The following is a 13538-nucleotide window of genomic DNA, read 5'->3' on the forward strand; positions in this document are numbered from 1 at the left end:
AAGATAAAATGCTCCAGTCTTCACTTGATAATATAAAAAACCAATATAAATACCTCTAATACCTCTCCTCCATTCACCTTTAGAGGCCAGCCACCCTCACCTGACTGCCTATATAATCTTCTCTCAGCATAGCTCCACCTCAGCCTCTAATTAGGAACACTATATTAACCTGTGCATTGCAAGCCAACCTTGCTGATCAACCATTGTGTGTTTAGCTTTTGTGTGTAACTTGCTGTGTCTCCTACGTCTGATTCCAGTTACCGATCTTGGCCTGTTCTCGACTATCCCTGTCTGCTTGTGACCCTGGCCTTTGGCGTGTTCTATGTTTACCCTTGTCTGCTAGTCGCCCCGACTTTTGGCTTATCCCTTTACTATCCTTGTTGTTCCAGCCTGCTGCTTCCTTTCTCTTTCTCCTGTAGTCTACCGTAAGCATGAGCTGTGAGACCCTGGGGGCCGCGACCTGGAGCCATCTTCACCACTAGAGGCTCTGGTGAACACCTGCTGGCTCTTAGACTCCGCGCCCTGGGGAATCTATGCTCTAGCTTCCAGTGGGATCTGTGTTGGTGCTCAAAGTTTGGTAAGCTGTACTATTTTGGATACATTTTGGATACATTGAATTTACTTTACTCCTACTGTTTAAGACTCTGGGCTTCACTTTTGGAGGGGAGCTGTTGAGGGTTCCCCTTGGGGAGTGATATCCTGCCCACTGCTTTTAACTTTGTGCAGTTTATTTTCCTTTAAACGTTAGTTATGTTCAGGGCTTTTTTCTCAGAGAAAAGGTGCAGGAACTCAACCATGCCCGTCACACACAAATACCTGCCAAATGGCATTAAATAGTAGCTTTTCCCTCTGCATACAACCCCTCCCTCCACTGCCCTCATCTTCTCCCCCCTCCTTAAAAGCTCCACCATCTGTCATATGTCTTACCTTTGTTGCAATATTAAGCTGAAGCACCTATCCGGCTGCAGTACCTCCCAGCATACTATACTATACTACAGTCACTTGCAAGGGAGATCATGCAGTAGGAGCATCAACAACTGGTCACCAGGGAAAAAATGGAGACCACAGAGGGTGCAGCCTACCACACACCCTCTCCTGCCCATGACTGCACTAAACCCTAGGCACCTGTTCTGTATCTCCCTTGTCCCTGTCTGGTACTCAGTGGGATCTGTGCAGGAGATCTGACCTGTGGGAGCTATGGGGAGATAAGCTATCACTTGTAAACGCAGAAGCTGGACTTCATGTTAACAAGTGATAGTGGTGAGCAGGGAGCAGAAGACCTGAGCCAGAGGTGGTGGAACTGAATTCCCCCTAGTTCCTGCTGAAAAAAAGCCCTGGTTATGGTTTTGGGGACCTCCTTTTTTTGATGGTCTTTTTTTGTTTTATTTATTTTTTAGATGATCCCTACAATTTCCCTCCCTATCATCTATCATCATCATAGGGTTGGGAATCTTCTGTATCACCCAGTTAGTGGTCTTGATTTTCCTCTAGTGGAGCAAATCCTACTCTAGACTTTTTGATTGGGACGTCACAGCTTGCAAGTCTTTGTAAGTTTTTTTTTTTGTTTTTTTCTACCATGCTTTACCATGTGCTGTATGTTTCTCTCACAGATCCCCCCATCATTGCTGCTCTCAGTTATTATAAGGCAGTTCTCCGACCTTTCTAATAGGGTGCCTTTCTTGGATCATAATATCCGGGGGTTCTCTTGCATGATGATAGGCTAACATGAACTGAGTGGATGTCCGATGGAGCACTGGAACTTCTTATTCGAATCACGATTGTTTGATTTGTAAGTCCTTTATATATTCCAATATAGGCTTCAAATGTATGTTATGAGATATATTTGTGTAATTTATACTTATATTATATCTTGTACTTTTCAGAAATGGCAAAAATTGTCCCTGAGGAAGATTATTTCGAAACGCGTTGGCTTCTCACTCATGGATAAGGAGCATCTGTGTAGTGGGATTTTTGCCATCACTGTAATACACTGTAATTGTGTTATTCTCATGTCTTTTTTTGTACGAAATTGTTTTTAAATTTCTTTGTATAATAAAATCAATATTTTTAATATAATTTTTTTTAATCTAATGTGACTTTGCCCTTAAAATCCCATTCTTTTGAGGTTCTTTCTGTACTGTTCAGGGATGGTGGCAAAATTTGCATCAACCTTTGGGAGTTCATCTTTTTCTTTGGGTTCTTCTTTACCTCTCTCATCAAGGCTCTTCTCCCCTGATAGCTCAGTTTGGCGGCCAGCTCTAGGAAGGGTTCTGGTCATCCTAAACGTCTTCCATTTAAGGATTATGGAGGCCACTGTACTCTTAGGAACCTTAAGTGCAGCAGAAATTTTTTGTAACCTTGGCCAGATCTGTGCCTTGCCACAATTCTGTCTCTGAGCTCTTCAGGCAGTTCCTTTGACCTCATGATTCTCATTTGCTCTGACATGCACTGTGAGCTGTAAGGTCTTATACAGACAGGTGTGTGGCTTTCCTAATCAAGTCCAATCAGCATAATCAAACACAGCTGGACTCAAATGAAGGTGTAGAACCATCTCAAAGATGATCAGAAGAAATGGACAGCACCTGAGTTAAATATAAGTGTCACAACAAAGGGTCTGAATACTTGAATACTCTGATTATACTGATTGGACTTGATTAGGAAAGCCACACACCTATCTATATAAGACCTTACAGCTCACAGTGCATGTCAGAGCAAATGAGAATCATGAGGTCAAACGAACTGCCTGAAGAGCTCAGAGACAGAATTGCAAGGCACAGATCTGGCCAAGGTTACAAAAACATTCTGCTGCACTTAAGGTTCCTAAGAGCACAGTGGCCTCCATAATCCTTAAATGGAAGACGTTTGGGACAACCAGAACCCTTCCTAGAGCTGGCCATCCCGCCAAACTGAGCTATCGGGGGAGAAGAGCCTTGGTGAGAGAGGTAAAGAAGAACCCAAAGATCACTGTGGCTGAGCTCCAGAGATGCAGTCCCAACAGTGAAGCATGGTGGTGGCAGCATCATGCTGTGGGGGTGTTTTTCAGCTGCAGGGACAGGACGACTGGTTGCAATAGAGGGAAAGATGAATGCGGCCAAGTACAGGGATATCCTGGACGAAAATCTTCTCCAGAGTGCTCAGGACCTCAGACTGGGCCGAAGGTTTACCTTCCAACAAGACAATTACCCTAAGCACACAGCTAAAATAACGAAGGAGTGGCTTCACAACAACTCCGTGACTGTTCTTGAATGGCCCAGCCAGAGCCCTGACTTAAACCCAATTGAGCATCTCTGGAGAGACCTAAAAATGGCTATCCACCAACGTTTACCATCCAACCTGACAGAACTGGAGAGGATCTGCAAGGAGGAATGGCAGAGTATCCCCAAATCCAGGTATGAAAAACTTGTTGCATCTTTCCTAAAAAGACTCATGGCTGTATTAGATCAAAGGGTGCTTCTACCAAATACTGAGCAAAGGGTCTGAATACTTAGGACCATGTGATATTTCAGTTTTTCTTTTTTAATAATTCTGCAAAAATGTCAACAATTCTGTGTTTGTCTGTCAATATGGGGTGCTGTGTGTACATTAATGAGTAAAAAAAATGAACTTAAATGATTTTCGCAAATGGCTGCAATATAACAAATAGTGAAAATTTTAAGGCGGTCTGAATACTTTCCGTCCCCACTGTGTATATATATGTATATATATATATCTATATATATAGATATATATATCTATATATATAGATATATATAGATATATATATCTATATATATCTATATATACAGTATCTCATAAAAGTGAGTACACCCGTCACATTTTTGTAAATATTTTATTATATCTTTCCGTGTGACAACACTGAAGAAGTTACACTTTGCTACAATTTAAAGTAGTGAGTGTACAGCTTGTATAACAGTATAAATTAAAAATTGCTGTCCCCTCAAATAAACTCAACACACAGACATTAATGTCTTAACCGCTGGCAACAAAAGTGAGTAGACCCCTAATTGGACCCAATTAGCCATTTTCCCTCCCCGGTGTCATGTGACTCGTTAGTGTTACAAGGTCTAAGGTGTGAAGAAGTTGAGTGCACATGCTCAGCATCATATCTAGAGGTTGTCTTTGGGAAATAAACGTATGATTGCTGCAGAGGTTGAAGGGGTGGGGGGTCATCCTGTCAGTGCTCCGAACATACGCCGCACACTGCATCAAATTGGTCTGCAGGGCTGTAGTCCCATAAGGAAGCCTCTTCTAAAGATGATGCACAAGAAAGCCCGCAAACAGTTTGCAGAAGACAAACAGACTAAGGATATGGATTACAGGAACCATGTCCTGTGGTCTGATGAGACCAAGATAAACTCATTTGGTTCAGATGGTGTCACATGTGTGTGGCGACAACCAGGTGAGGAGTACAAAGACAAGTGTGTCTTACCTACAGTCAAGCAGTGTGGTGGGAGTGTCATGGCCTGGGGCTGCATGAGTGCTGCTGGCACTGGGGAGCTACAGTTAATTGAGGGAAACAAGAATGCCAACACACCTCTAAGATGATCATTGCCTTGCTATAGAAGCATCCTCAAACAGAAGGTGGAGGAACGCAAGGTCTCTAACATGTCATCATGGAGGAGTGGAAGAGGACTCCAGTGGCAACCTGTGAAGCTCTGGTGAACTCTATGCCAAAGAAGGTTAAGGCAGTGCTGGAAAATAATGGTGGCCACACAAAATATTGATACTTTGGACCAAATTTGGACATCTTCACTTAGGGTGTACTCACTTTTGTTGCCAGCGGTTTAGACATTAACTGCTGTGTGTTGAGTTATTTTGAGGGGACAGCAAATTTACACTGTTATACTCTGTCAGATTGGATGGAGAGCGTCTTTGAACAGCAAATTTCAAGTCTTGTCATAGATTCTCAATTGGATTTAGGTCTGGACTTTGACTGGGCCATTCTAACACATGAATATGCTTTGATCTAAACCATTCCATTGTAGCTCTGGCTGTATTAGGGTCGTTGTCCTGCTGGAAGGTGAACCTCTGCCCCAATCTCAAGTCTTTTGCAACAGGTTCTCTAACAGGTTTTCTTCTAAGATCGCCTTGTATTTGGCTCCATCCATCTTCCCATCAAATCTGGTGGATTCTATTTACTAATTAGATGACTTCTGAAGGCAATTGGTTCCATTAGATTTTATTTAGGGGTATCAGAGTTTCACATATTTATTTGTAAAATAAATCATTTTCCTTCCACTTCATAATTATGTGCCACTTTGTGTTGATCTATCACAGAAAATCCCAATAAAATACATTCACGTTTTTGTTCGTAACATGACAAAATGTGGAAAATTTCAAGGGGATTTTTTCAAGGAATATATATATTTATACACATAAATACACACACTCCCTCCGATTTCCTCTGCTCAGCTTGACGTAACACATCACCAGAAGAAGGTGGGCCCGGTGCGATATTTGAGGCTGGCGCATCCCCATGCCACTCACTCAATTGCAGTACGAGAAGAAAGCAAGGAGGAGGCAGGCTGCATCTTGCAGATGTTGCTGCAGTCCTCCTGAGAGCTGGGAGTACCTGTAACTGCTAGGGTAGGAGGTAGGTGGAGGAGATGCATGCCTATGCCACCTTATACACTGTTCTTCTCATCCTGTTCATAGCACACTATATCTCTCACTGTACACCCAACCTCCTCACTACCTCTTTCCTTTTAAGCCTGGTACACACTACAAAACAGAAAAAAATTCCGCGCTAGAAATACAAAAGAATAAGCAGCAGTAAACAGTGCGACAACACCAACCAAACAAATAAAAATAAATAAACTGCGCTAAAACAAAGGTTATATGTGTTGGGTGAGTTAATAGTGTGACCTAACACCAACAAAAATATAGAAAACAAGTCCAGTAAATAAAAGTCCAAATTCCCAAAGTAGTAGGTATTCAGTATAAATGTGGATGCTGTTCCAAATGAGCTATGATTGCTCTTACCAGAAATCCAAAGATATAAGCGGATGGCAAAAAACCCTTGCCAGGGCCTCTGAGGTATTGGACCAATCAGCACCGTCCGTGGTCAGATCAAAATCCTCTCAATGAATGCAGGAGAGAAGCAAACACAAGAAAAAACTGGCCATAGTGTAGTATGTTAAATGCTAAACATGGACATACGAACATACCAATCACCCTGGTGTGCACATAAAAACAACCAAAAAAAAGGGGGGAGGGAAGTGAAAAAAACCCCACCACCGTGGCTGTAGATTGTGCTTACCAACTCACGATGATAAACAGGTTCTTAGTAGGTTAGGAGCTGACATAAAGCACCTTGATACGTCCTCATTAACCCGAAGTTCACATCGTCAGTAAACCACCCAGAATATAAAAAATAAACTCTCCATGGTGAAGTACGTTTAAAAACGAATTTAATAAATAAAATATTGCACTCACAGAATAAAAGCACTTATATCGCATAAGTATATGTCGCCGGCCGGCATACAAGCATGGAAGCGAAGCTCGTCCTACTTCCTGGTCTCGTGGTAGCGTCGCTGCGTGCGTACCCAGACGCGTTTCGTCATCAAAAGGACATTCTCAATGGGGACGAGCAACGCAGTGAGCCACCACCAATAAATAGACATCCAAGCCTCGTTCTGAGTTGCGAGCGCGAGGACGCCATCTTAAATATGGGCAAAAGCCTTAATTCTCCCTGAAGCGTGTGGTTGGCTGATATGCACACAATGTCAACAGGAACAGGTTAAAACACCATAATGAGTATGGGCAAGTGCCATTCAAGATGGCGAGAACGCCATCTTAAATGTGGGCAAAAAGCCCTAATTATCCCTGAAGCATGTAGTTGGCTGATATGCACACAATATCTACAGGAACACGTTAAAACACCATAATGGTTATGGGCAAGTGCCCTAACCATTAAAAAACGGGCAAAAAAACGCACCCTAAATTAGGGCACGCAAAAAAACAAACAACGTGCCCAAAAAAATATATTACATAACAATTCTACCAAAATGTGGAAGTTTAATATCGTGAAATATTAAACAAAAATAAAGAATAAAAAATATTACCACATACCTAAATGTGAAAAAGTGACCAAAACCCCCTGTAATAAGACTCATAGTGAGAGGGAGTAAGTATTGTAGGAGTATATTCAAACCTCCAAACAATATAAATAAATGTGAAAGAATTAAAAAGTGAATAAAGAGGAAAAAAGAGGAAAAATATCTATATGTAGAATACATCAAATAATGAACATGGCGTCCTCTAGCGAACATCTCAGAACGGGTACATTTCACACATATAGACATATAAAAAAGTATAGATAAAAAATACAATAAAGTCACCTCATGAGTTATCAATAAACGCGTTCACATCCATGTCAATGTTTAACCCATAGGGTGTATACGTCCTTAACCTATGGATCCAGCTCATCTCAAGCTGGGATATACCCCTAATTAGTGCACTACCCCTCCAATGAGGTCTAAACTTATCTATCCCTAAAAAAAGGGTACCTGAGGGGTCCCTGTCGTGCACCAATAAGTAGTGCTTAGACACTGAATGATACCTGAATCCCGTGATAATATTAGTTTAATTTTTGCCCACATTTAAGATGGCGTTCTCGCCATCTTGAATGGCACTTGCCCATACTCATTATGGTGTTTTAACCTGTTCCTGTTGACATTGTGTGCATATCAGCCAACCACACGCTTCAGGGAGAATTAAGGCTTTTGCCCATATTTAAGATGGCGTCCTCGCGCTCGCAACTCAGAACGAGGCTTGAATGTCTATTTATTGGTGGTGGCTCACTGCGTTGCTCGTCCCCATTGAGAACGTCCTTTTGATGACGAAACGCGTCTGGGTACGCACGCAGCGACGCTACCACGAGACCAGGAAGTAGGACGAGCTTCGCTTCCATGCTTGTATGCCGGCCGGCGACATATACTTATGCGATATAAGTGCTTTTATTCTGTGAGTGCAATATTTTATTTATTAAATTCGTTTTTAAACGTACTTCACCATGGAGAGTTTATTTTTTATATTCTGGGTGGTTTACTGACGATGTGAACTTCGGGTTAATGAGGACGTATCAAGGTGCTTTATGTCAGCTCCTAACCTACTAAGAACCTGTTTATCATCGTGAGTTGGTAAGCACAATCTACAGCCACGGTGGTGGGGTTTTTTTCACTTCCCTCCCCCCTTTTTTTTGGTTGTTTTTATGTGCACACCAGGGTGATTGGTATGTTCGTATGTCCATGTTTAGCATTTAACATACTACACTATGGCCAGTTTTTTCTTGTGTTTGCTTCTCTCCTGCATTCATTGAGGGGATTTTGATCTGACCACGGACGGTGCTGATTGGTCCAATACCTCAGAGGCCCTGGCAAGGGTTTTTTGCCATCCGCTTATATCTTTGGATTTCTGGTAAGAGCAATCATAGCTCATTTGGAACAGCATCCACATTTATACTGGTACACACTACAGTTTTTTGGTTGCACGAAACTGTCAGCCCTGGTCGGAGCCGCTTTACTAACCATGCAAGGTTAGGCCAGCGATCTCCCCCGCTGAGCTGTTGTGTTCAGCCCAACCCCCCCCCCCTCCTGCTCGTCAGAACACTCCAATCAGTGCTCTCTACTATTGGCTGAGAGCGCTGATTAGAGTCTGTCGGCTGATGGTTTTCCAGCATGCACTGGCTGGCTTCTGTCAGACAGACCAACATACACATGAGCAGAATGTTGGTCATTTTTTTTTTTTAACTGGGAAATGTCTCCCGTTATCCACTTTCTTACACTCCTTTGTCCTCAAAATTACACTCACCCCCTCTTTTCCCCCTTCTTTCAAGCTGGGGGGGGGGTGGGGTTCATGAAAAATAGAAAATTTAAGTTCCGCAAATCTTATCTATAGTCATTCTAAAATGTAGTCCTTCCTGTGATCAAAAACTTGTTTTGGTTAAAAAACAAATTTATTTGTAATGCATTGTATTGAAAGCTTAAAGTGGATGTAAACCCAATGTCATCCTTTCTAAACTACTGCCATAGGGGTTATCTATAAGGATATACATGCCTCCTGCATGTATCTTTACCTGTCAAATGTCTCCCCTCTGTCTGTTATTAGACCCGAAAAACTGCATATTCTGTGGGTAGGTCTGTTGTCTGGAGCTCGGTGGGTGGAATCGTGATGTCAGTAGACTCCCCGCCCACCTCTACACTCCCCTTGTCAATATGCATTTTCTCCTGTGTATTTCTAAAACTGAACTTCTGCTGAACTTCTGCTATGATCTCTAACATCCAGTGAAAAGACAGGAAAGTAACCACATGACTTCAGCATGCCAAATCATGGTGAGGTGTAGAACAGCCAATCCTTGCAGAGCTGCTGAAGAAAGGAGTGGGGGAGGGAATTCAAAAATAATGCATGTCTCTTAGGCTAATGCACGAGATGTAAATCACCTGTCACTCACAGCAAGGGGGAGTATTTGACAAAGTTTTTCTCAGTTTGTCAAGATTTTTCTCACTGAACAATAAAAGAGGATTGCTCAGAGATGGATTAACTCTGTGTGGCAAGACTGGGCTCAAATGATAGGAAATATTATACTCTACAGTATGATAAAAAAAAAAAAAATTTCGGGTTTACATCCACTTTAAAGGGGTTGTAAACCCTCATGTTTTTTCACCTTAATGTAACTTATGCATTAAGGTGAAAAAACTTCTGGCAGTCCCCCATTCCCCCCGTTTTACTTACCTGAGCCCCGTAATTCCCACGCCGGAGACGCGCTGTCCCTCTCTGCGCGGGGTCCCGGATCTTGATTGTATAGATTGATAGCAGCGCAGCCATTGGCTCCCGCTGCCGTCAATCAAATCCAATGTCGAGGGCATCGGGGGGCGGGTACGAGTCCGACAGTCGTGTCTATGGACGCAAATGCTGGACTCGGGATAGTGCTTCTCCCAGGGGGTTATCTGAAGTGAGGAGGACCCGCGAGAGCTGCCGGGGGACCCTAGAAGTTGCAGATCGGGGCCACTCTGTGCAAAACGAGCTGCACAGTGGAGGTAAGTATGACATGTTTGTGATTTAAAAGAAAAAAAAAAAAAAAAAACGAGCCTTTCACTTCACTTTAAGAAATCATGGACTTTAAAGGCATATATATGTATAAAATACATTTTATTGATCTGCATTAAAAAAATTGTATACAATATAATAATTGAATATAAAACTTGTTCTATTTAAAATAATATAAAATAGTATAAAGTATAAAATAGAGTCATAGACAAAGTGTAAACATAGGTGCTCAGAGGGAGATAGACGGCTTGTCTCCTCTTTCTCCCATCTCTCCCCCTTCTGCAGTGGATGATGGTGGCAGCTTTGAGGAGGCAATATTTAGGATAGTACCCCTGATACAGATCATCTGCCAACCCGGATAGATCTGCAGACAAGAACCCATCTTTGGGGCTTTGTATCCATCTTAAAAGTTGCAATACCTGCACATTGGTGTTAACTTTGGACCAAAGCTTTTGGGTCATTCATGAATGCAGCCCCCACCATATTGACATGAATACAGCCCCCACAGTATTGCCATGAATGCAGCCCCCACATTGACATGAATGCAGCCCCCACATTGACATGAATGCAGCCCCCACTCCATTGCCATGAATGCAGCCCCCACCGTATTGACATGAATGCAGCCCCCACCATATTGACATGAATGCAGCCCCCACCGTATTGACATGAATGCAGCCCCCACCGTATTGACATGAATGCAGCCCCCACATTGACACGAATGCAGCCCCCACATTGACATGAATGCAGCCCCCACCACATTGACATGAATGCAGCCCCCACCACATTGACATGAATGCAGCCCCCACCACATTGACATGAATGCAGACTCACCATTGCCGTCAGTGCAGCCTGATTCATGTCCATCTGCAGCCTTGGAGGAGACAGGGAGGGGGCGGGACGAGCGCCAACAGATATACAGGAGAAACTCCTGTTTTTATCGGCAGCCTCTTTAATTGAAAGTCCCGCCTCCTATGATGGACAAAACAATTGTCCAATGGCAGCGCAGGAGACGGGACTTCCTTTTACACAGGACGCCGTGTAAACAGGAAATTTGTCTGTATCCTGTACGGCGCTCGTCCCGCCCCCTCCAAGGCAACCAGCATATCTATCTTTTGTGGCCCCCGGCGCCCGGGGATTCGTTGGGGGCCACAAAAGATATATATGTCAAAATTACCAGGCGGGCTGCCCGAAACGGAACCGCAATTGGCCCGCGGGCCGGACTTTGGACATGCCTGATGTAGAGCCTAACTGTAAGAGGTTCACCAAGCACAAGTGAAACCCCAGTACCTGGAGGATATAGGAATATTCTGGTGTATACCTTCTTATGCACACGGCTTTCATATATGCAGTACTGTTTTCTAGAGGGGTTTATACTTTGTCTATGACTCATACTATTTTAAATAGAACAAGTTTTATATTCAATTGTTATATTGTATATAAAAAATGTAATACAGATCAATAAAATTTGTTATTTTTATATATATGTGCCTTTAAAGTCCATGATTTCAATACAATGTATCAAATTTAGGATGTGGCACAGTCAATATGCAGGGTACCCATGGGCCACCAAATGGGTACTAGATCCATTCATTCAAATAGTTTATCTGTAATACAACATCTACAGTAATTCAAATAATAAGTAAAAGAACAGACAATTAAAATGTCAGTAGTTCCTGTCTGCCTCCAGAGATATCTCAGTAGGTAAATATGTAATTAGCTGTGGAATTAAATTGTCCTCTCAGGAGAGAAGATAAAAACAGGATGAGCCAGAGAGGGGATTCTAGTACATTACTCAATACTTTAGGGATCCCATTGTATCAGCTGTGTTTGCCTGATTACTTTCTTTAACAAACTTTGTTTCAAAACAATAACAAATTTGATGGATTATTATTTGAAGATTTTAGGATGCTCAGAACAAGAAAGACAGAAAATACATACCTAATTTATGTATATGCTGTGCGGTGTGTCATGTACTGTATATAACCAGAGTAACTAAAAGTAATAAATAAGGACATTTTTATTTTTGATAATACTTTTCTTTTTCAAATTGTTTCTATATGCTTCAGTACACTTAAGCCATAACTTGGTATAACTAAAATTGACCTACTATATACAAAGGTGTTCATTTGTAGACATGTGCAATTTGTTTTGGTTCAAATATAAATTCAGAGTAATTTTTAGTTATCATTGAAAATCATTTAACTTCTAACAAATTCCAAATTTTTGGAACAACGTGAATTTGGATCGGTTGAAAAATGATCGACCAATTCAAATTCTGAAAAATAGCTGGTTGTTAAGACCAACAACTGATGACTGCCCCACTGACAGCTGAAATGTACATGAAGGAATGCCGGTAATGAAAAATGCAGAAAAAAACAGCATGGGTCCCCCCCTTTCCCAATTCATACCAGGCCCTTACAGTCTTGGGGTCACCCCAAGATCCATACCAGACCCTTATCCGAGCATGCAGCTCGGCAGACCACATGCCCTCAGCCTTGGGAGTGTTTTGTGCCCACCCGAAAGCACTCCACTGGTCATGGTTGTGGGGGTCTGCGAGCAAGGGGCTTATCAGAATCCAGAAGCCCCTTTTAACAAGGAGGCCCCAGATCCCACCCCACATGTGAATGAGTGTGGGATACACTTTTTTACACCAGTGTAAAAAATGAGTAAAGACACAACATGAGTTTTTAACAAGTCCTTTATTCAAAAATAAATGTCCCCCAGTGTAGATCCATCGTCAATTACAGCTCCCCCCATGTTGTGGGCATGTGGCCTGGTATGGTTCAGGTTCAGGGGGCACTCGCTCGTCCCTCCCTTTTTCTGGCCTGCCAAGCTGCATGAACAGATAAGGGTCTGGTATGGATTTTGGTGGGGCCCCACGCAGTTTTTTTTTTTTTTAATGTGGCTTTTCTTTTGAATTTTTCATTGACGGCATTCTTTTGCATACATTGTCAGTGGAGAAGCCCACTGACAGCTGATAAGTCATTGGTTGTTAAGGTCGCAGCGGCCGGCTTCCCGGCCTGCTCTTTAACAACAAACTATTCTTCACACAGAATTTGAATCGGTCGATCATTTTTCGATGGATCCAAATTAAAATTATCCTGAAAATTTTTAATTAGTTAGAAAATTAATAAATGAAACTAAATTAAATGAAACAAAACTAAACAAATTCCGAAACGATTCAACTAAACAAAATTAATAACACAAATGTATCCGAAACAAAACACATTTTTCTGTTCTGCACATGTCTATTCATTTGTACTTGTAGCTAAATGCGTGGGCCAGAGCTGAGAAATGGATCTTTCAGGATCTGACAGCTAGAACTGCTAACCGCCAAGTGTGTGGAGCCACCTGGTGTGGTGAGAGGAGATACGACACCTAACCCCTTACTACACCCAATTCACATAAACTACTCATTACTCTGCAGACCTGTAGCTATTCTCTACACGCTCTTAAAGAGACAGATCTATGCGCACCATCCACAGAAGGGC

Source organism: Aquarana catesbeiana, linkage group LG09 (genome assembly GCF_042186555.1).
Source record: "Aquarana catesbeiana isolate 2022-GZ linkage group LG09, ASM4218655v1, whole genome shotgun sequence".
In the NCBI taxonomy this organism is placed as follows: domain Eukaryota; kingdom Metazoa; phylum Chordata; class Amphibia; order Anura; family Ranidae; genus Aquarana; species Aquarana catesbeiana.